Here is a 24513-nt window from a genome sequence, read left to right as displayed (position 1 = left end):
TTATCAAGCGCTGTGCTAGGAATGGTAGGAGATGGAGTGACTTTACTCAATGGTCCAGTTTTAAAACACTTTTAGTAATAAATACCCTAAAAAAAAAGAAGGGGGGAGAACATATTTTAAAACCCTATTGCTTTGTTTCCCATCCTGAAAGCCATGAGGTAGACAAAATAGTATTGCTTTACAAGCACAGACTTTGGAGTCAAAGACTTTTGGGTTTGAATTCTGGCACTGCTGTCACTAGCTACGTGACATTGTGCAAACCACACTCTTCTCAAAGCCTTAGCTTCCCCTTTACAACACGAGAATGCTTACCCCTGCCCACCTCAGAGGGTTCTTTAAAAATGAAATGAGCTAATGTATAACAAAGAGCTTTGTTGACTGTGCAAATGTTAGGTTGTTCTTTCAATAAACATTTATTAAGCATTTACTCTGAGCCAAACCCTGAGTTAGGCATTAGAGCTTCTGAAATGTAAACGACCTGGGTTCATTGGGATTCACCCTTTTTATTTTTTTTCGATGAAATTCACACAACATAAAATTAACCATTTTAAAGTGAACGATTCGGTGGCATTTAATCCATTCACGATGTTGCACAACCAACACCTCTCACAAGTTCTAAAACATTTTTTTCTTCACCCCAAAAGAAAAGCCCGTACCCACTGAACACCAGCCTCTTTTGAAGGTACCTTTTCTCTCGCTCTGCTGTGTCCTTCCCGGGAGTTGGGTTCACGGGCTTGATAATATCCTAATGTCCCTCTCATCGTCTATGACTCCAAGCCAATTCCCACATCCAACCTCAAGCTTCACAAGTCGAAACCCAGGCTTCTCTGCCAGCGCCGGGGGAAACAGAGCCCCTAGCCTGCCATTTTTAATTATACCAGGGCTGGATGAGCAGGTAATCGCTGTGCATTTCAGTAAATTACCTCTCATAAAGGGGCCATCATGTTTGCTCATGTGCCCTTCTTTCCTGGAACCAGCTCCCTGTTTGCCAACATTGTATCTTCCCAGCAGCCTGTGCGTCTGGTGATCGTCCTTTTAGGCAAGCTGGGGGACAGTCAGGTGCAGGGGGAGGGGGTAGTGTTTGCGCAAATATTGGACTTGGCCACACTTGCTGTTCGTATCAGGAACCCAATTGGTGTTATTGATTGACAGATTCGGGGACCAACTGTTTAGAAAGCTGAGCCCCCTCGGATTGGGCTAGGTGTTTCGGCAAACAGCCCTAATGCTGGGCAAACAGGGCTGTTGGAAGAAGTGCCCAGCGTGTTAGCAGAGCAAACCAAGCACTGAGCAAACAGCTTAAAAGAATGTGGCCACCTCCACGTAACCTCAACCGAGGTATTGATCCCACTGGAGGAGAGAGAGGGGCCGAGTAGGGAACAGAGAGATACAAACCCCGGCAGAATGTAAATGTTATCTTTAAGCTGCGGCTGTCAGGGCCCTAATGGGCATCTGTTTGGAATTTGTCTTCTTGCAAATCTTTAAATCCAGGTCAGGGCCAGGCACAGAATTTAATAACAACTTTTCAGAGAGATCAGGGCTTGCGACTGATTTCATTCCCCATAAGCCCAACTGGGACTCTTCTGTTCTTCTTAAAGGCAGCTGCCTTGCATGGAAACTTGCTGGGTGCAAGTCCCAAGCTAGGAAGAGATAAATCTTCTGAACACTGGTCATAAGGCTACAGGAGAGAATAAGAAAATTCAGAAATAAAGGTGCTTACTCTGACCCCTGAATTGTCCATACATGAGAGCCGGTGGAGTGGAAAGAATCCTGGAATCAAAGCCAAGAAATCTGGGCTGCAGCTACTGGCTCTGACTGGCTGCCCCTTCTGTCTTTACCTCCCTGACCTTCAACCTCTGTATCTATGAACTGAGGGATGCAGTCCCTGCTGGGCATATTCAGGGTCAAGCCAGACAAGCCCACTCCAAGGTGGGAGCACACTCTGCAGACAGAAAACACTGTCCCAGTTTAAGGAATCGGGATATTTGCTGAGAGGCCCTCGGCGGTGCCCCTCCTGAGCCTGAGACCTTCTGGCATCACCAAGTTGCAATGGAATGGACCGTGGCTGTGGTTATCTATTTTTCTAGGTAGGTGACTGTTAGAATTTGGGTGTCCTTCCCCAAAAGCTAGATGGGTGAAGGGAATATATGTTGTTTGCAAATTCCTTGAAAAGTCAAAAAACCATGATTGCTTACTTGCTGTTATTTTGAGAGAAGGTCTCACTCTGTTACCCAGTCTGATGGAATCTTGCTCTGTCACCCAGGCTGGAGTGCAGTGGCATGATCATAACTCACTGCAGCTTCAAGCTCCCGGGTTTAAGTGATCCTCCTGCCTCAGTCTCTCAAGTAGCTGGGACTGCAGGTGTGCCCTGCCACACTCGACTAATTATTATTATTATTATTATTATTATTGTAGAGACAGGGTCTCACCATGTTGTCCAGGCTGATCTCGAATTCCTGGCCACAAGTGATCCCCCCACCTCGGCCTCCCATAAACGATGGGATTATAGCTTGAGCCACCATACCCAGTTGCTTGCCTTTTAATATTTTTGTAAAATAATAGGGTTAAGAAAAGACTTGCCCGCCGGGTCCCAAATGAGACCAGAGGACTGTGATTGAATGTCACCTCTGGTCCACAATTTCTTGCCAAGAAAAAACCCACAGCACTCCTATCTTCAACTAGAGGCCATAGCAGTGTGGGTAATGCCAGGATATTACTGGGCACTGCATTTTACAAGAGAACAGAGGGAACTTAAAACCTTTTGGCCATCTCTGCCTCTCGGTATCTGGTCTCATGATGATAAGAAGAATCAGAGAAGGCTATGACTCAGAGAAGGAGCCATCTATTTTGATGGATCTTTAAACAGGGGCTTAACAGGGAACAGCCACAGCTTAAAGATTACATTTATGGAAGCATACAGGCAAAGTTGTCAAGAGCTCGGGCTTCAGAGCTCAGTGCCTGGGGTAGAATCCCAACTCTGCCACTCACAGTGTATTAGGCAAGTTACCTAACTTCTCTGAACTTCAACAACACTTCTCCTTGTGAAATGAAAATAGTACCCCTGGAGGGACTGCCCCTCAGTGCAGCACCTCACCTATGATAAGCCCTCAGTAAATAATAGGGACTTTTATGGTTATTTCTGTGATGTGGGCAGGACAGACCCTAGACCCTAGTGAGAAGGAGCTGTCATTGCCAATATGTGACTGCAGAGGATGCCTTGCTCCCAATGAGGAAATCCACCAGCCTTCCCTAGAAAACCTACCATCACAGCCTTCGTCAGCACCGAAATTTTACCATACAAGTGGGGGAGACGCGCACTTGGTTTCAAGTGTGTGGCCTGTGAGAGCCGCTCAGATGGGCTTCCTCATCAGAGGGACCTCTTTAAGGCTTCCTCCTCTTGCATCAACCAGCAGCCCTGCCCTCAGCTCGAAGAGAAGTCTGTGGGGTTTGAAGACAAAGTTATCCAGCATAGAGATGGGCTGATCTACTACCTTCTGCTTAGAGATGGAGCAGTGGACACCCAGTGTAAGGAAAGGACTTGCCCAAGGTCACAGAGGAGGTCAGCGGTGGCACAGGTTTTTTTGTGGCAATAAGAAAATGGGCTGATAAGGCTGGGTCTTTGAAGGCAAAACCACTGACAGGTTATCAGGAAGAAGTTTAAGCTTGCCTTAGAAGTGGAGCAGATGGGGAACCCAATTCATCTCCAGCAAATAGTTATGAATCAGGGTTTCTCTACAGCAATTAAAAACAAATAAGTAAATTGTACCTGCGTTGGCATGCTTCCTCTCAACCTACTGATATACCTACCCTCACTGGAAACGTCTATCTCAACTAAGGTTGTTTCAGAACCTTTTGCTTTGGGAACAAGGGCATACAAACACTGGGATAATTTATGATGGTAATTTATGATGTGTTAAGTAGAGATAACTATATTTCTCCAATCTGCGTGGCCTAACATCTGGTTAAGTAAGGAAAATGGGCCTGGAAGATATGGTATTGATGATCCCCCTCTAAGGAGAAGTCTTAGCCAGGGTTGGGTACATTTGGTGAGCGTTGAGCCACGGCCAACCTGCTTCCAGGCCCAGGGCACTCCCATCCCTGCCCTGACGTGGTCCCACAGAGCTCAGGCAGAGGCCACAAGGTTCCCAGCCCCCATCAGACCCCAGCTTTGCCCCACTCCTGCTCTCTTCCTGGCTCCATGGGACAGTAGCATGCAAACTATGAACCAAGAAAAAGTGAAAAGCAAAAAGGGGAAACCTTGTTAAAACCACTACTGGTTTTTTGTTTTTTGTTTTTTGTTTTTTTGAGACGGAGTCTCACTCTGTCGCCCAGGCTGGAGTACAGTGGCGCGATCTCGGCTCACTGCAAGCTCTGCCTCCCGGGTTCACGCCATTCTCCTGCCTCAGCCTCCTGAGTAGCTGGGACTACAGGTGCCCACCACCACGCCCGGCTAATTTTTTGTAATTTTAGTAGAGACGGGGTTTCACCGTGTTAGCCAGGATGGTCTCCATCTCCTGACCTCGTGATCCACCCACATCAGCCTCCCAGAGTGCTGGGATTACAGGTGTGAGCCACCACGCACAGCCAACCACTGCTATTTTTAAGGGTCAAGGAAGGATGACTTGACCTGCCCTGGAGGCAAGAAAACAGGTCACATGCACACCACACCCCTTTCTCCAATTGGCCTAGGGTTACAGACTCACTTCTGTTAGACAAAGACCTCCTTTCCAGAAGAGAATATGCTGGGCCACTCTGCAGATGTGGAGGAGTTTGGAGTAAGAGTAGTTGCCCCAGACATTGGACCAAGCATTCCACAGGTAGAAGGCTTGGAAGCTGGAAGCCCAGTGAGCATGGTTAAAGGTTAAAGGGATCAGGGAGCCTCAGCTCTGGAGTGGACTAAGATGCAGGTAGTAACAGCTTAGAGTGGGTCTCTAATCCCATCTAATCCATTCTGGACTCGAGGATCCCAGAAATCCCTTACCAAGCACTTTCTTTGTCTCACCTGCAGTGACTACCTCCCTTTCCCTTGGAAAGCCTAAGTTACCAGGCAGTGAAAGAACTGACCCCTGACTGTGCTGCTGTAAAAGCTCCCATGCCACACTGCTGCTTCTGAACATGCAGGCCCTTAGCAGTGCCCCGTTTCTCACTCCAGAGGTCCACTCACAGTTACCAACTGTTTACAGGAAAGACAATGAGACTAAGTCCCCTGAGAGAAGGGGTTCATTATTACAAGTCAGGAAAACAGAGAGTTACAGTATGCTGACCCCCTCTACCTGGATACACAGTAACTAGTGTTGTTTTTGAAAACACCCAGGTTAGAGCCAGGTTTACATTTGACAAGCGTCAGTTAATTACAACAATAATATGAACCACACAACAGCATCAGCATGGCTGATGAATCATTGAAAAGGCTGAGTGACTCTTAGAATGCCCAATTAATGATTCACCCTATAAAAATGCATCTCCACACTGGTGCCCAGATCTGGCTCATTATGTTAAAATCTCTTATGCCACTTTGCCTTCCATACAGACTCTAAATATCTTCAGAACTTTGAACTTTGAAATAAATAAACATGAATACGCACTAACCAGGACTGGCTTCATGGGCACGCAACCTGTACAGCTAGTTATTCAGGGCCGGAGCTCCGAAGGGCACCACCCCCCGCTTGGATGAATGCTCTCTTGAAATTCTGAATAATTCTGGAACAGGGACCTGAAAATGATGTTTCCAGTCTTAGGCTAAACTCTTAAAGAAGAAAGCAACAGAAAGTGAGACACAGGAATCCATACATCAAGCCACTTTTGCCCTCATCTGAAGCAAAATGCCCCACTCTTTTAAAATTCTGAAAAAGAGAAAGGTGCGGATTTTTTTTTTTTTTTTCTGGAGGAGGTGTTTCATTACATTAGAAATCCCTTATGAGTAGGTCTGGCCCTGTCCTCTAAGCTAACCCCTCTCCTCCCTGACCACCCTCTGCAGTAAAACTCCTCTCTGACCTGCCATGTCTGCAACCTGAGGTTGAGGTTGAGGAATAATTTCAGCTGCCCTGAGATAACAGAGAAGTCAGAGTCCTTGCTGTTTCCTTCTCCATAAAATGAAAGAGCATTGCGGGGGCAGGGGAAGGCAGAAGGGACTAAGTCAGCCTTTCCCAGCCCTTTCTGAGATGTTCAAAAATGTTCGCCCAGAGAGGGTCTCTATAGCAAAAAAAATAATAATAATAATTGAAAACTCTGGGTCAAATAAAGTTAACTTTCTGAACTGGAGGACTTTCTCAGAATCTTTAAAGAGTGGTAGAGTTAATGGGAATGGTGTGACTCTCCAAGCCTGGGTTGACAGCACTTTCCAAGCTCATTCTACCATAATTGATGGTACAACCCATCCACCCTGGGGAGTATTTACCATCAGGCTGAGGAATCTTGGACTTCAGAGCCTCTCCCCTCCCCTGGTCGTTGCAGAGCTCTGGAAGTACCCCTATAGAGTGTTCGCCTGGTCATGTGCTTGGCTAAAATTTGCAGAAGTAAGATATTGCTGTACCCATTTTCTTTTCTTTTCTTTTTTGAGAGGGAGTCTCACTCTGTTGCTCAGACTGGAGTGCAGTGGTACAATCTCAGTTCACTGCAACCTCCGCCTCCCGGGTTCAAGTGCTGTATCCATTTTCTTAAAGAAAGGTCCTAAGATTGTGTGAGCTTTGGGCCTCACAAAATGCACATCCTCCTCTGCATCCATCTCCACATCTGGAGGCACCATCCTTACGTCATGCCTAACATCTTAACATGCGCCCACATCCCCCATTTAATCTAATTTATAAATAACTGTAGGAGTTGAGTTGGAGCTGGCATAATGTCATTTGCTTAGTAGACTCGTAATTAAACATTCTTTCATATTGGTTTTGCTCAGTTGCAAGGAATGTTAATTTTGGAGGCAAAACTTTTTAAATTTCCATGTCACGATCATTTTCTTAGGCCCTGGGAAAGCATGTGAGCCCTGAGGACCAGGCCTACAGTGTGGGATGGATAAAATAGGGCTGCACTCAGCCAGCCTCCACAGTTCGAGAAATTCCATACTCATAGTGCGATACTGATTATTTTCATGGTCGTTTCCAATTCAGTGGAAATGTCAATTTAATATCTAATTCAGACTAAAGAGAGATTGGAGTGGTTGGGGGAGTCGAGTTTGGATTGCAGAAATTGAGCTTTTATTATTTTCGAGAAACAGCAGGTTTCCTTGAACTAGGTTAACAAGGTGTTATCTAACAAGACCTTAGGGGGCTGATTTAACGGTTAGGACAAGATTGTTGTGTAATTAGCTTATCAACTCTGTATATGTAAATGAAGGCTTTTAAAGTCCTAGGAAAACTGGCTCTTGCTCTTAAGTAATTTAACTGTTTCCCCTTGATGCTCTTCATTCTCTCCAGCTCGGACACTTCTTTCCTTAATTAAGCATTTATAGAAGTCCATCTTGTGCGCAGCACTGTGCCTAGGGATTGAAATATGAGTAAGACCAGTCCCTCCTCTCCACCAGCCCATGATCTAATCAGAGGTCAACAAACCTTTTCTGTAAAGGACCAGATGGTAAATACTTCAGTTTTGCAGGCCATCTCTGGTGCAATAATAACCCGACTCGGACTTTCAAGCACAAATTCAGCCACGGACAACATATCAACAAATAAGTGTGGTCATGTTCCAATAAAACTTTATTTACAAAAGCTACTTGGGCCATGGTTTGCAGACCCCCTGGTCTAATGAGAGAAACAAAAATATAAATAATTCACTATGCAAAGATAGAAACTTAATTCTGTGCAATAATGGAAGCCCTAGCCAAATGCTGTGGATTCACAGGGAAGAAAGAAGTAATTGATTTCCAGGAGAGGCCAGAAGCTTCCTGGAAGAGGTAGCGAAGCATATGGAGCCATTCCCTCTTGGTTCAAGCCTTTATGGTCCCCCAGTTGCTTTGTTCTTATCCATTTTTCCTCCCCATTGAGGCCAAGGGCTTCTGTGACCTGGCATCATTTTGTATCATTCCTGGGGCCTAGCTAAGCTGTGCGCACATGTCCTGCCTGCAAAATCACAGCTTCTGAGTCAGCATCCAGTCAAATAAGGTTGATGCTGTTAGAGCAAAACTCTGATTGGGCTCTCACCCAGGCTTCAGATAAACACTTCTTGTTTGGAAAACCATGGTGCCTTTGAGGGGAATTAGACAATGTAATCTCCTCCTGCACGCAACCTCTGCTCTAACTCCTTTATTGTTCTTCCAGACACTTTCTCTTTGCATTTTCAATATCCAAATGCCATTTAGTTTATTGAGGCTTGTTTGCTCAGGGCTGGGCAAATAAAAGAACAAAGGAGGCTCTGAGCATCACCCCAGCCTTTGCTATCACAGGCTCTCAAGGTGAGCTTAGCAGCCTTCAGCACCAATCCCCTTAACAGGCTGTGGGCCAAGGTCGCTGGAGATGTAAGATGCAGGGCTATAAAGATGGGATAGGAGACAAGGCACTTTCTAAAAGGACTCCCGATAGCATATCTCCAACTCCACCAGGAACTAGGAAAAGGATGACACCCTGGCAATAACAGCAGGTAAATGAATTACTCACCCAGTAAAACTGATGGAGCTGATAACAGCAAGACCCAGAGGTTGCTGGGTCAGAGGTTGCATCAGGAGATGGCTTCGGAGATTTAGGCTGTCCATCACCTTCATCAGCCTTTCTCCAAGACCTCTCCAAGTCCATATCCAATCTACCTAGGAGCACAGTGCGCTCGCTGTGCCACCCAGGCAGGGGCCACCCCTAAGCTCCTTCTCTAGAAACACTCTGCAGCCCCCGCTGCCCACTTGTTCCTGGAGTTCACCAGTGGGGGACAATGCTTGTGAGTCCCCCAATATTTGTATGACCCTTGGGGAAGCTAGAGGAGGACAAATCAGAGAATGCTGGATCCAAAATATGACTTTTCTCAGGATATCAAATCCAGTTAGCACCAGCAAGCACCTTGCCCCCCCCTTTGAACTCTGCAGGCTGCTTTCTGACCTGTAGGATGAACCTGCCACTCAGCCTGCCTGCGGCTTATAGCTCCTAGGAGTACAACTTCCAGCCACTGCTTCTGGCGTGAAAGCTCTCAGCTCAAGCAAGGGAGGCAGAGTTCACACAGGGAGGTTAGGAATCTGGTTCACTGACCTATATGAATTGCCACCAATAAAGAGCCTTTCTCTTAAAATGAGGAAGAGAAGGAAGAAGAAAAGGCAGGGTAAAGGCAGAATCGATTCATATCCAGCCTCTGGGACTCTTTTGAGTCAATGGTCCCAGAACTGTAAAGTCTGTCTGTAAAATCTGTATTGCAAACAAACGCTTCCAGAAAAAGGTTGGGTGAAAAATCCCTCAGTCTTTTTCATCTTGGTGGGAAGGCCCAGGTGGTCAGATGACTGGGGGTGTAGAATAATGAGGATAGAGGGGCCCTGTCTAGGGCTCTCCCAGGTAAAGTCAGTTCCTCATCACTGGCTTCTCATCAAGGACGGTGTAAAAGCCAACGGCGGCGTCTACTTCATCCCCTCAAACAGACCCTTCCAAACCCAGGACTAAAGCTACAGAAGGAAGGAGGGAGGGGAGATGGCTTTGCTCCTGGCTCAGCTTCCATTGGCTGAGCTTCTACTGTGTGCCAGGCGTGCATTATGTCCTTTAGTCCTCTCGCACTCCTAAGTGACGTGTGATGATCTTGTTTTACAGATAAGGACACTCACAACATTTTCCCTAGGCCCTCCTGCAAGAAAGTGGCCAGGCTGGCAGTCAGCACAGGCCTGGCCTCAAACCCACACTCCTGCCACCAATATACTTCTGCAGAAAGAGAAGGAAGGTGTGTTTAATGTAAGTGTTAAATGTGTGACAGGAGATGGATGAGCCTGTGGGGGCTAAATTGACTTGCTAGGGGTTAGGAGAATGGCATCCTGACTCGTTCCTCCTTTCTGATCCCCACTTACCCATGCATACTCTTGGTTGGCCCAGGGGATGCTAGCCTCAGCCCTTGGGATCCACTCCCACTTCATGAGAAACCAAAACCAAATGTGGGGTCCTGCCTTGGCAAAGGTGAGTGACAGGCAGAGCTGGGATGCTCTGTGCCCATGGGCCCTCAATGCTCTGCACCTCCTCTCCACCACATGGGCCCTTTGATTCATTTCTACCCCTGCATCCCTCACAGGGACCTTCTTGGATCAAGTCACTGTGCCTGCTAGCCTCTCCAGTCTCCTCCTCTCTCCCGGGGCCTCTGAGACTCTGGGTCCTCAGCTGGAAGCTTCTCATAGTCCCACAAGGCTCACAGCCAGGCCAGCCCACAGTTCTGCCTCAGCTAGGGTGGGACGTGTGTGCTGTGGCTGCAGAAGACATCTGACTCTGCAATCACTCCTCAGTCTTATTGTTTGACTACCATGCCTCCCAAAAGAATAGCAAGTGTATATCCAGTCCTCTTCCTGAGACAGAACAGAGGGGCAAGAGGGTTTATGGTTAGGCACTTGGAACCATAAACGTTTCCCCTTCAGAAAAAGTGGCAGGAAATGGGAGGGAGCTCATTTGTGGATGGAGATCATAACTGGATGTGGTCAGAGGGACCCCAAGAACCCAGTCTGTTCGCATGGCTGCGTGGTCATTCTCCTTCACAGCCTCTCTACATATTGTCCCTGATCTATCTCCACCAGTGCTTCCCTACTTGCCTTCTCTTCTCAAGGCCTGAGAGCCACTTCCTACTTCTTTATGATTTCTGTGGTCTCCCAGCTTCAGCCTGCAAAAGGCCAACTGTAGCCTTGCCTCTACCCACAGATATCATTTCAGAATCTGTCTCTGACTCCACCTGCCTTATTATCTCTGGTTTTCTTAAATCAAATTCCCAAGAGCCTGAATCTGCTTGGCCCATCTTCTCACACCAAGCCACACACTAAGTTACTGGTCACTCTGTAGATTGATGCTGCTGGGTCAGGTTCCCAGCTCTGCTGGGGTCAGTCGGGTCTGAGGCAGATACAGTCACAAGGCTGCAATGGCCCAATGGCTTTTTCTTGCCCATGGCACAAGATACAGCCAATTTACTGAGACAGCGTTATTGCAACAGAGAAAGAATTTAATAAACACAGGGCCAGCTAAACAGGAGACTGGAGTTTTATTACTTAGATCAGTCTCCCTGAAAAATTCAGAAACAAGGGTTTTTTAAGGATAATTTGGGAGGCAGAGAGCCAAGAAGTATGGAACAACGATTGGTTGGGTTGGGAGAAAATCATAGGGGGTTGAAGCAAGTTCTTCCCCCTGCCTTCAGTTCCTGAGTGGGATCACAGAACCAGTTGAGCCAGTTTACCCATCTGGGTGGTGCCAGCTGGTTCATTAGAATGCAGGGTTGAAAAATATCTAGAACACCGATCTTGGGTTTTACAGTAGTGACGTTATCCACAGGAGCAAGTGGGAAGGTTAGGAATCTTGTGGCCTCTGGCTGCATGACTTCTGAGCTGTAATTTCTAACCTTGCGGCTCATTTGTTAGTTTTACAAAGGCGATCTGGTTCCCACGCAAGGAGGAGGTTTATTTCAGGAAGAGGCTGTTACCGTCTTTGTTTCAAAGTTAAACTACAAACTAAATTCCTTCTATATTTCACCCAGCCTATGCCCAGGAATGAACAAGGGCAGCTTGGAGGTTAAAAGCAAGATGGTGTTGGTTAAGTCAGATTTCTTTCACTGTCATAATTTTCCCATGTCAGATTTTTCTCACTGTCGTAATGCTTGCAAAGATGGTTTCAAGGCTGACTGGGGACAGGGGCTGAGAGTTGGCCTTCCCGCTTATAAGGGTCTAACAGACTTTCTGAGTTGCTGCTCACCTGATGGAAAACCTCCACTCCATCCCCTCTTAGGTGTGGGATCTTGGACAAATCACTAAAGCTCCCTTAGCTGCAGTTTTCTCATCTGTAAATGAGGAACTGTCTATAAGCAGCTCTCTAGCTTTGATTTCAGAGTTGTGAGATGCAAATAAGCACCCAGCACAGCACCTGACTGAAGAGGAGTCCCACTCTCTCATCCAACTGCAGGCAGGGTGGGCTGCATTCTTCAGAGAAATTTCCCTGCCGACTGCCCTCCTACTTCCTCGCCACCTTCCCAGAGGTTACCCGCCCACCCTTCATGCTCTGGCTCCAGGATATCCCTTCCAGGAAGCCCACCCCAGTCACCCTTGCTGTCCGCAACCCCCTCTCAGAACCCTACGCTACTTTCAGGCAGGATCACACAATGTCAAGTTTAATAATACCCTGTCCAATCCCACAGGCTCATTTCTCCACATGAGTTCATTCTCTCTCCAGAGTGTGAGCTCCCTGGCTGGAAACCATGCCTTTGCATTTAACCCCCTAAGGGCATCAAACAAGGCTATACAAACAGCGAGTGCCCCCAAAATACTTGCTGATATACATTCCAAGGACATAAAAAGGGCCTAAGCCCAGCTTCCTTCTCTTTTAAAAGAAGGCAGGACAATGATAATAACCACTACCTGTAAGGCAGTGTGTATTTGGTAAAGACTTGCTACATTCATTGTCTTGATTAATCAGCAACCCAAAGAGGAGAGTGGAATTCATCCCACAATGCAAGTGTGAATACTGAGAACCAGTGAGAGTCCGTGATGTGCCTGAGAGCACAGCTAGTAAGTGGCAGAGTTGTGATTTGAACCCAAGTCTTGCGACACCAAGCCCATTATTATTATTTATTTATTTATTGTCATATGGGGCTGTGAGCTTTAAAAGCCAAGAGAGAGAGGGTTCAAGAGGTGGCCAGTAGTTTTGCTATAGAGAAAACTGCAGCCATTGGGAAATAAGCAAATAGTTTACACCTAGATGCAGAGAACACAGAGCAGGCAAATTGCCACTGGCTTCAAAGAGGCAATGGAACTTGGACATGTGGAAAGAAAGAGAGGCACAGGAGGAAGCCGAAGGCATCTGTGGGTGCAAGTGCATGGCTAGAGCTAGCTCAAGAGGAGTGTTGAGTAGAACACAGAGCCCAAAGGGAGCAATGTAGTGGCAAGCTACAAGGGAGCCCAGGACCCCAAGCTGGGGATGGTGACGAGAGTGTTCTCAGGAGGAGAAGGACAGTGAGAGATTCTTGTGAGTGATCACTCCACAGGACGCAGTGAGGGGCTGGCTGGGTCTGGAGCAAGTTAAAATAAGCCAAGGTCATTCCAAGCCCACAGCCAGAGCCATTGCTAAAATGTAGTTCTCATTAACCAATATGGGAGTGGCAAATATTGCCACTGATTTTCACTGGGAAGGAAACAGGCAGTATCACACGATGTCAAATTTAATAAGATCCTGTCGCCATGCCCTATCTCATTACTCTGCACATGTTCATTATCTCCCCAGATCGGTGTTAGCTGGCTTTTGGAAATGATGTTTTCTCTTTTATCCCCCACAGCTCCTTATGCAGGGCTGAGCACATAGAAGGAGCCCAGCAAATAGCAGTGGATATAAATTTCAAGAGTATAAAATGGTCCTAAACCCCAGGGTCAGTGGAGGAACATTTCAGAGAAATTAGATATCAACTCAATCTCTTCCTAAAAGCACTTTGCAGTAGCAGCCAGCGGCATCCAACAACACCCAGCATTGAAACTGTGCCCCTCGAGGTAGAGAGTACCCCATCACTTGAGGTATCCAAGCAGAAACTAGACAACCATCAGAGGCTCTGTGGAAGGAATCCCTGCATTGGGAGGGAGACCAGACCGAACAGCTCCTACAGCCCCCTCCATCTCTCAGACGCTATGGTTCAAAAATGCAGTGGATTTGGTCTCCAGTTTCATTGGCATGCCCCATTCAGAAATAGCCAGACTGACTTAAAAAAAGAAATCTTGGTGCCTCTTTCTGTTTCTTTCAAACCCTTTAAATGTCAAGTTCCAGACCACTGCTTTGCCTTGCCGGGTGGTTGGATACCAAGCCCATGAGCACTGGATTTAGAATAGCACGCCTGGCGTGGCCGGAGGAGGAGTCTGACTTCATGCATTCCTAATGCACGTCTATTTTTACAGCCATGAGACACGTCGCCTTCCCTCGCTGTTCACATCAATATCACACAGGGACGCTGACACAGGGCCATCTGTCCCCGCAGACGCGTTCTTTTGGGAGGGGAAGCAGAGGGAACGGGAGGGGGATAGATATGCATTTTTGTTCTAAGTCTGAAAATTGATTTGGGATGTGATAGATCCCAGGCTTGAGCTGGCCAGAAACGTCTTTTGCCAAACCCTGTTGGGTATAGTGTCTTATTTTTTCATCTCCTTCTGAAGTTTAGCACTGTCGGCCATCCACCCAAGTAATCATTCACTCACTCACTCATGCACGCACTTGCCTGTGGCGTGCCAGCTCTGGGCCACGCTCCCTTTTGCCATGTTTGACTTTTCCAGAGGCCATGCCTGCAACGCAACAGGGTGTAGAGTTAGGAAGGGGCATGACCCGGAGGGTAAACAGATGAGGCAAGTCTTTGCTGAGCACCTGTGGTACGTCCAGGGCTGTGCCCAGTCTGCAAGTCCAACCAGGGGCTTTTCCTTAAAACAACCGTCCGTGTGTAAGACAAGAGATGAGTCCAGACTCGATGAGTCCAGCCAGAGAAGAAAGGGCTTCTTGTGTGCTGGAACAAAAACAAAGTGGTCTCAAGAGAAATGAGAGGTCTGGGTTTGTGTGGCTGTGGACCCCAGAACCTGGCCCAAGCTGGCTCCTCTGGGAGAGCCCCACACTCTGGGAAAGGAGCCCTCAGAATGCATCTACACAAAAGAGCCCCACTGGGAGCTCAGCCCCTGACTATGGATTCAGGTTTCCAAAGGTTCTGGGGTCCACCAAAGACTCCCTCCTCTGGTAATGCAGCCACTTTTCCTTTGACATGGCTCCCCCAATTCTGGTGGTCCTGAGGGACCTGTCAATCATGCAACCCTACCTTCCATTGGTAAAGGTCCAGTGCCAGGTCCAACCAGAGTACTCTCTGAAGGAAACTACAATGATTAATTCAGGGAGGCACGGGTGATCCTGGTGAGGCAGTAAGAGGCTGCCCTGGGACTTTTCTGCCAGAGGTAACAGGGAAAAATAACCTCAATTGTTATTGCTAAATTGAGAGAATATGAGTCTGAAACCACCAGTCACCAGCTTGCCTCCTCCACAGAAAAGACTTGTATGAAGGATAAAGCCAACGGGAGACCACAAAAGCCAAGAGGAGAAAGATAGAATCTGATGACTTCACCTGACTCCTGGTTCCACAATGTGAAACCAGCCCGTGAATTAGCTATTGGTGAGAGCCAAAAAATCCTTTCCGCCCTCTCTTTCAAACAAATTTGCCTTGAACAGTTTACCCACCAATTGGCACTTAGAACTTCTTGGCCAGGTGGGGCATTAAGAGTGGGATCTCGAGCTGGGCGTGGTGGCTCACGCCTGTAATCCCAGCACTTTGGAAGGCAGAGGCAGGCGGATCACGAGGTCAGGAGATCAAGACCATCCTGGCTAACACAGTGAAACCCTGTCTCTACTAATAATACAAAAATAAAATTAGCCAGGCGTGGTTGTGGGCACCTGTAGTCCCAGCTACTAGGGAGGCTGAGGCAGGAGAATGGCATGAACCCAGAAGGTGGAGTTTGCAGTGAGCTGAGATCGCGCCACTGCACTCCAGCCTGGGCGATAGAGCAAGACTCCGTCTAAAAAAAAAAAAAAAAAAAAGTGGGATCTCGACATTACTTGTGTTCACCCTCCGAGGATCTCCAAATCCTGCACTGGAATGTGTACTAGTGCAGAGGGCAGCCACCAGGGTCCCTGTTCCACCCATTCCAGACCTGATCAGAGATGTCACCCTCCAGGGCCAGCAGCCACAGGCGACGGGGCATCTTTGTGAGCACCCACCCTAGACTCCAGCTGTCCCTGACGTGGCAGGTCCCATTGGTGCTGCAGCTTCCAGACCAGTGAAGCATCCTCTGGCCTCAGGCAGCTGCCACTTTATTTCAGCTCTGGGAACAGACTAAACTGACCCTGTGTGAAGCTAGGAAATGCCTGGACATTTGGGAGAAGGGGGTCTGAGACAGAGACGAGGCTCCTAGGAAATCTGAGTATATGTGAAGCTGGGAAATGCCTAGACATTTGGGAGAAGGGAGTCTGAGAGAGAGACAAGGCTCCTAGGAAATCTGAGCATGTAGGGGCTTAAACCCTGCTCTTTCGACCATTGCTAGAAAAGGCATTATTTACACTCAGACCATGAAGCTGGTTGCCCCAGGTCTGCTGAACCACAGGAAGAAATCCAGTTTCCAGGGTAATAGGGGCACAGAGCTGACACTCAGTGAATCATTCCCCACCCTAATATAAAAGGCAAATCTAGGGGAGGAGGTTCGCCTGAAAGCCACCAGGACTCCCACAGATGAAGACAAGACAAGATGGTCTTGCTCTGGAGAAGCCCATGGCCCCAGTTAGAAGACTCTTTTCTAAAGAAAGTCATACATAGTGTGGTCTGAAGCCCATCTTTTCATTAAATTTCTTTTATTGTGGCAAAATATATGTAACATAAAATTTGCCACTTTAACCATTTTAAGTGTACAATTCGTTGGCAGTAAGTACATTCACAATGCTGTGCAAGCATCACCACTATCTATTTCCAGAATGTTTCCGTCATCCCATGCTGAAACTCTGTACCTATGAAGTAATCATCCCCCATTCCCTCCTAGCCCACCAGCCCCTAGTAGCCTGATTCCACTTTTTGTCTCTGTGAGTTTTTCATTCTGGGCACTTCATATAAGTGGAATCATTCAATATTTCTCCTTTTATGCCCAGCTTATGTCACTTAGCATAATGTTTTCAAGGTTCATCCATGTTGCAGCATGTCAGGATTTCATTTATTTTATTTTTTATTTTTGTGGGTACGGAGTAGGTATATATATTTACTGGGTACATGAGATATTTTGACACAGGCATACAACGGATAATAATCACATCAGGGTAAATGGGGTATCCATTACCTCAAGCCTTTCTCCTTTCTTTGTGTTACAAACAATCCAATTATATTTTGGGTTTTATTTTTTATTTTTTCTTCTTTGATATTTTCTTTTCTCAGCATTTGAAAGGAATCCTTTATTTTTAAATGTACAATTAATTATAGTTAACTGTAGTCACCATGTTGTGCTATCAAACACTATTTATCTTATTCATGCCTTTTTGTGATTGCATAATATTCCCTTGTATAGATAGACAATATTTTGTTTATCCACTCATCCACCGATGGACACTCGGGCTGTTTCCACCTTTGGCTATTGTGAATGATGCTGCTATGAACATTAATGTAAAGTATTTATTTGAGGGGTCACAGGATGATTCTATGTTCAATGAGGAAGTGCTGAGGAACATGTGAGGCACATGGATGGAAGGATGCGGGGAGGGCACAGGAGGACGGGAGAAAGAACAGAAACTTGAGGTTCAGAGGAACCAGTCAGAGTCCCCACCTGGTCCCTTACTGTGGCTTTGGATCTGCGACTTGACCTTCTGTGTCTGTTCATGAACAGAGTGGAGATAATCCCTCCATCTCCTAGGGGTGAGGTGAGGATAACACGTGTGACAAGGTGGAGGAAGATCAGCGCCTTCACAGCTGGCACAGAACCCCTCTTAGGGGAAGATCTGCCTTGGTTTGATGTCTGAGCAAATGCTTCTAACAGAAGCAGGTGTGTCACATATAGTTGTGTGGGTTACTTTCTGGACTGGACAAGGACACCAGTTCAAGAGGGAAACGAGGGGCTGAAAGCTAGCCTGCTCTACACTCACCCAGCCATGTGACCTGGCACAGGGCTGAGCCGTCCCTCACCAACTCCCACACAGCAGTGAATATCGAGTTTCTCAGTTCAAATATGACCCCCTGGCTCCCCAGTATTCTATAGCTCCACACTGCCCTAGGATAAAGTTCGAAATTTTCTGTGTGTCTTACAAGGCCTGCAGATCCAACCCCTCCCTGCCTTTATAGCTCCCACTCAAGCCACCTACTCCTTGAATCCACTTCTCCCACTCTCCTGAATTTCTTGAAATCCTCTCTCTCTCGTTTCACTTTTCAGATGTGGAAACTGAAGTTTTACCAAGGTAAATGCCTCGCTCAAGGTCACACTGCTGGCAAAAAGCACAGCCAGGTTAGAATCTAGATTCAGTAAACCCAAAGTCCACACTCTTTTGGCTACAGGGTTAGAGTGCAGAGAGCACTGGGGGTCAGGGCTCCTAATATAGATAACTAATATTAGTTATCTCCTACTGCACTTGCTAGTTATCAGCTCTGCACTTGCTAGTGGGCTGACCTTGGGCAAGTCACTTCCCTAAGATTCTTGGCCCTGCCACATACTAGCTTTGTTATCACAAAGCACTGTACAATCTGAGGAGCATTAGGGGGTGTTGTAATGGGAGGACATTATTGCCATTATATGGGAGTTGGCTATTCTTGTCTCTTCTGCCTTCAGTGGGAACTCTGTTGTGCCTTGTGAATAAAACCTGTAGAGGAAGCACAACTTGAAATGGAAAAATCTCTGGCCAGACCAGCTCAATTTCCAATGGCCTGGGACATTAAAGTAGCCAGGTACCTGGAGATTGCTAAAGCACTCTGAACAGACATTCAACTCTAGCACTTCATTTCCTTAACAAAGATTGGAATGAACAGAGAAATGACACTGCAGGAATCTATTTTACAGACAAAGATTGGAAAAATAAGAGAAAATGAATTTCCGTCACTTCTATGTGCAGATTGAAGCTCTTCAATTGCCCAGCCAAATGTCACTGCATTTACGTCAGCATATCATGCTGCCAGGTCCAGAGGACAGGAATCAGCTCACACCGGGGGGCCCCAGGCTCTTGCTGGCCCCAGTGCTTTGACTCACAACGGACAGCTCCCTAGGATTTGGGGTCTGGGACAATCCTTTGGGAATTCTCTGGAAATGCTGTCTACTGGCCCAGCCAATCTTTTCCCAATAGCATTTAATGGAGTCTGACACCTTCTAGGGCTTTATGCTGAGGTGAACCTATCACCTCCTTCCCACCACCCAGATGCAGAAGTGGCCAAATAAATAAGCAACTTTACTACAGTTTTCCATATTGATTCTCCAAACCACATACATGATCAAAACTTGTACAGACACACCCTATGGCCCAGCAACTTCCCTCCCCAGTAATATTAGTTTTCTCCTACTGCATAACAAACTGTCTCAAAATTTAGTAGATTAAAACAACAAACATCTATTATCTCCATTTCCATGGGTCAGGAATTTGGGAGCAGTTTTGCTGTTTGCTTCTGGCTCTCAGCTGGGCACGGTGGCTCATGCCTGTAATCCCAGCACTTTGGGAGGCCGAGGCAGGCAGATCACGAGGTCAAGAGATCCAGACCATGCTGGCCAACATGGTGAAACCCTGTCTCTACTAAAAATACAAAAATATTAGCTGGGCGTGGTGGCTCACACCTGTAGCCCCAGCTACTCGGGAGGCTGAGGCAGGAAAATGACTTGAACCCCAGAGGCGGAGGTTGCAGTGTGCCAAGATCATGCCACTGCACTACAGCCTGGCAACAGAGTGAGATCCCGTCTCAAATAAATAAATAAATAAATAAAAATTAAAAAAACACGGTGCTGTGCGAAAAAGATAAAATACAGAATGAGCTCTATAGCACCAGTCCATTGATATCAATTAAAGATACACACAGGTAAAACAACAAAATATATTTTGTAGGAACACTTAAAAACAAAATACATTTTAGAACAGTGATCTATGGGGGTGGAGTAGGAACAGGAGAGGGCAATGAGGAATAAAGGAATAAGTAAATAAACATATAGGGCCTTAAAGGAACCAGTAATTATGGGGTGTCAAGACCTGAGAAATAACCCGACACGCTGCACCCAAGACCCAAAAGAACCCTTGTGTAAGGAAAGAGATCACTTCCCTACACCTGGATCAGCTAGGGTGATGCCACCTACTGCACAGCTCTCTTCGGGATGGTTGCTTTGTTGTTGTTGATAATTATGTTGTTTTTTTGTTTGTTTGGTTGGTTGGTTGGCTGGTTCTGTTTTGCAACCAAACCCCCATCTCCAACCCACTCTCGAGAATTCCAGACTCCATTCGCACCTGGGTATTGCACAAACTGAATTCATTACCTTCCTTCTAAATCAGCTCTTCTTCCGTAGGCTCTCTCAAGGAAGGGCTCCACCATCCACCCAGCCATCCCATCAGAAACTGCATTATCATCCATCCTTCCGCCTTCTCGCTCTGCCCAGATCTGATAAGACACCCTGTAGATGCCAGTTCAAGCTCTTATCATCCCGTCTTTCTAGATAGGGCCTTCTTGTCTGCAGGTGGAAGTACAAAAGGTACTTGCCTTCACATCACTAAGACACTAAGGTGTGAGGAACAAACAAACAAATAGCTCACACTTGTTCAAGCAAAAACTAGCACACATGTCGCCAGGCCCTGCTTTCCATCTCCAGGCCCAGCTCTACTGTCTGCCCTGGGTAAGCGTCCCCTACCCACGGCTCGCAGACAGGTTCTCCTCAGGAGGGCATAAGGTTCTCCTCAGGCAGAAACTCCTGGTCCTACATCCTCTCAGCTTCACATCCTTCAGGGGAAAGTAAGACCTTCTTCCCAAGCATCGCTGGCTCTCTTTGGGTCATGTGGCCATCCCTGAATCAACCACGGTGGCCAAGGAAATGCTCTGATGGGCCAGGCCTGAGTTCACGTCACACCTCTGCACTGAGGTAGAGTCACCTCTCAGATGCGCAAGGAATGGCAGTGGGGCAGGATGGGGTCCCCTCTATGGGAATCAGGACACAGTGACCAGATGAAGGGCCAATGGCACCTGGGCAGCTCCATGGTCAACGACTACCAGTATCTCACAGGGTGTCATGAGGATGCATTGAGATTACAAATTGGGCATATAAGATACTCCCAATAAAAGTCACTATTTACTATCACATTTAGGGTTTAAAAAGAAAAGGGGAAAAAGGCACTATTACCAACATCAGCGTCATCTTGCATCAACATCAGCGTCATTAACTTGTAGGCAAGTGTTTGAGCACATTGATACTTTCAAAAATTAGAGGCCAGGCATGGTGGCTCACACCTGTAATCCCAGCACCTGCACAGGTCAAGGCAGGTGGATCACCTGAGGTCAGGAATTCGAGACCAGCCTGGCCAACATGGTGAAACCCTGTCTCTACTAAAAATACAAAAATCAGCCAGGCGTGGTGGTGCGTGCCTGTAATCCCAGCTACTTGGGAGGCTGAGGTAGGAGAATTGCTTGAACCCAGGAGGCAGTGGCTGCAGTGAGCCGAGATCATGCCATTGCACTCCAGCCTGGATGACAGAGCGAGACTTTGTCTCTAAATAAATAAATAAAAACTAGAAATCCAAAAATTAGCAACACAAGCAAATGTAAGCCCTTATGATCCTTAAGCAGTTTTAGCAATAGTAGATAATGGCCAGTCAGTGCCACTCATGATTTTATTCTGCTTCCATAAATTAAAAAGCTTTTACATGTCACAATTTTCTAATGAGTACATACATTATTTGTCGACAGCATCTCAGTTTTAAATTTAAAACACTCTATTAGAGTCAATCAAAATCTTTAGGAGAAATGACATATTCCAGTTTATCAGAATTCCTGCAGTTCTTCTGGTGGGTTCCACACACACAACTTGGGCCCAGGTTTTTACCCAGGGTCCTTGGCTCAGTCTTTGAGTCTTTTCTACCTCAAAGTGTTCTCACCTCCACTAAAACGTGAACTCCCAGAGGGCTGAGAGCCTGTCCACACTTCCCTGAGTCCCCTAAAGCTGCCTGTAAGGGTGAAGTCTTCCGAGTTGGTTGTGTGGCTCTCTAGGGGTCTGGCTAGCCACTGTCTGGCCGTCCATCTGACTGACAGCACGGCCTGGATCCCAGTCATTGGCAGAGTTCCCATCCGTCTACACATCCTTCCAGCCCCGCTGCCAGCCAGGGCTTAGGTCCCATCCATTAGAGGCTCCATTTGTGCCATTAACGGGAGCCCCGGCAACAGCTGCCGGCAGCAGGTGCAAGGCCAAACAGAGCCCGGCTCTGGAGAGAAATCTTTTGCTTGTTGGAACCAGCTGTAGGGACGGTGAAGAGAAGTGGGAGGGGGCAGTTCTTTCTGAAAGACAGCACAGAACAGGGAAAGTTTGGTCCTGGCCATTTTCATCTTTGAGTCCGTCAGTCTGACGGGCCAGCTGGTTGTCCACCCAGCCACACTAGTGCTGAATACCCCTCCTCACAGGGACTGGACGGCCCACCTGCTCCTCACACTTCTAAGGAGCCCCTGCTCCATCTCCAAGTCCAAACTTGCCTCCTTCCCAGCGAGGGGAGGAGATAAATGAAGAGAAGAAAACAGACCACCAAGTAGAGCCTCCATCTGTGGAATAAATGCAGATTCTCAGGCCCTACTCCAGATCCCTGAATCAGAATCTGCAGTTTAACAGTCTCCAGGTGCACACTGAAGTCTGAGAAGCCCTGGCTTGGAGAGCAGGCATTCGGTTCATCATGTAACCATCTTTCCTGAGCCTTCACCACATGCCTGGCACTGGAGTCCCTCAGTGACAAAGCGGAGAAAATATTCCACTTCTTGTGGCACTAACTGTCTGGTGGAGAGAAACAGACAATAAATAAGATAAATACATAAAATAGATAGTATGCTAGTGGGTGATAACTGCTAAGGAGAAAAATTAAGCAGGGCAGAGGAGTAGAGAACGTCAGGGTGGGCAAGGGGCAGTCGTGACTAGGAAGTCCCCCTGAGAGGCAGGAAAGGACCTGAAGGAAGTGAGGCTGAGCGGAGGCACAGAGCGGGGGACAGCAACAGTGTGCTTGGGACTGAGGGGATTCCCGGGATATGGGACTTTCAGTTTTAAAACTAAGACACTCCCCAGGCAAACAGGGACAGCTGGTCACCCTATCACGAGGGTGAGGGTGGTAGATGAGGTCAGAAGATGGGGACAGCGAGCATCCTGCAGGGTCTCCTCACTCACAGTGTGCCCCCGCCCCAGCAACCCTGCAGCACCTGGAGGCTTGTTAGAAATGTAGACTCTCAGACCCACCCCAGAGCTTCTAAATGGGAATCTGCATTTTTCAAGGTCCCCAGGAGACCTGGCTGTTCATTAGCTCCTTGTAGACCTTGACGAGGACTTTGGAGTTTACTCTGAGTGAGATGGAGGCCATCGCAGATGATGCACTCTCACGTTTAACAGGCTGCTGGTTGGAAATAGACTGCAGGGAGGGAAGCACTAAGGACAGGCCAGCAGTTGTCCAGGTCAGCAGTAACAGCAGCTGCTGGCCCAGGCCAGTCACCACAGAGCTGCTGGAAGGGGGAGGGTTCTAGATAGATTTCCGAAGGGGAGACATCACTGAGGGCTTAAGTAAGCAAAATACTGTCTACAAAAGCTTTCTCCTAACCTCACCTCCCTTGGGTTAATCACGTGCATTAATCCCCTTCCTTCCAACAACACTTTTGGGGGACCTGATTGTAGAAGTCCCTATACTAGAGGAATGAGATCGGCTCACAGGAGGCAGCCCCGAGCCAGCCACTGCAGGACTATATGGTGTGCTCTGTGATGAAGGGAACCCAAGGGGCTCTGAGAGGAAGAGTCTGAGGCAGGAGTTGGAATCCAGGGAAAGGTTCCCCTGAAAGACTTGTCCTCACATCAAAGCTAAATCTCAAGGAGCCCTAAATCCAAGGAGCTCCTGTAAGTACCAGAGGGTATGAGGGAGGGCAGCAGCCCCAAATGCAGGACCATGGGGTCACTCTGGACATGGGTATGGTCACCTGCTGAGACCCGCCCCTCAAGGCTTCTCATTGCCCATAGAACAAGTCCAATCTCATAGCCTAAAGTCCAAGTTCTCCTTCCTTTAAGCCCAAAAGTATTCTTCAGTTTTATTTCCCAGTCCTCTTCTTTGTGACACCACCTGGGCCATCCTCACTCAGGCAAGCGGGCTCCTGCTCTGGACCCAGTCTATAAACAGCCCCATTCTGACCGTTCCTCCAGCCGTGCCCCTCACCTTGCAACAAGCATCTGTAGGGCTAAGCCCAAAGTCTGCTGACCCTCTCACCTGAAGACCATTGTCCAGTATCTGGATTCACTGCTCAACCGGACCCAGCCCCCTTCCAGAGCCCCCACCAATCTTCTCCCAGCTGGCCCTGCTGAGGGTGAACAGAGGGTTCACATGCACACCCTGGCCAGCTGTTTACTGGAACTGTGTTCAGTGCTTGGATGTGTGGGCTGAGGGGTCCACACAGTGTGGATGCAGTCAGGGGTGGGAAGAGAAGGGATGCGCTACAGCCTCTCTCTGCTCCATCTCATTCCGGTGCAAAATTCCAAGGATTCTGAAAATTCTAAATTGGAACCCACCTTCCAGGTCATTATGAAGGCACATGTGTCCAGATAAGCAGATAAACCTATGCTACTTAACAGATTGTTAGTGTGAGTTATGGCTTTTTAATATTGAGACATATGGTCTGTGGCCTCCATGTGTACTCTTACCCTGGGCCCCATGAATGTTTTGA

At 47.4% G+C, this 24513-nt stretch overlaps 1 protein-coding gene and 1 long non-coding RNA gene across 3 annotated transcripts in view; one reads left to right on the top strand and one right to left on the bottom strand.

Annotated features, from left to right (window-relative positions):
* The window catches only part of LOC126958166 (40S ribosomal protein SA-like), a 900761-nt gene that overhangs the window by 851178 nt on the left and 25070 nt on the right, over positions 1-24513 (bottom strand). The gene's annotated exons all lie outside the window — the stretch shown is intronic.
* The window catches only part of LOC126958187 (uncharacterized), a 50202-nt gene continuing 27591 nt past the window's right edge, over positions 1903-24513 (top strand). For both annotated transcript variants that reach the window (XR_007727129.1, XR_007727128.1), the window contains exons 1-2: positions 1903-2084; positions 9708-9845. This is a non-coding gene — a long non-coding RNA (uncharacterized LOC126958187). The remainder of the gene's footprint in view (positions 2085-9707; positions 9846-24513) is intronic.

This window comes from Macaca thibetana, chromosome 7, assembly GCF_024542745.1.
Source record: "Macaca thibetana thibetana isolate TM-01 chromosome 7, ASM2454274v1, whole genome shotgun sequence".
Lineage (NCBI taxonomy): Eukaryota > Metazoa > Chordata > Mammalia > Primates > Cercopithecidae > Macaca > Macaca thibetana.
The sequence above is the reverse complement of the archived record's forward strand: the minus strand, read 5'-3'. Positions and strand labels throughout refer to the sequence as shown.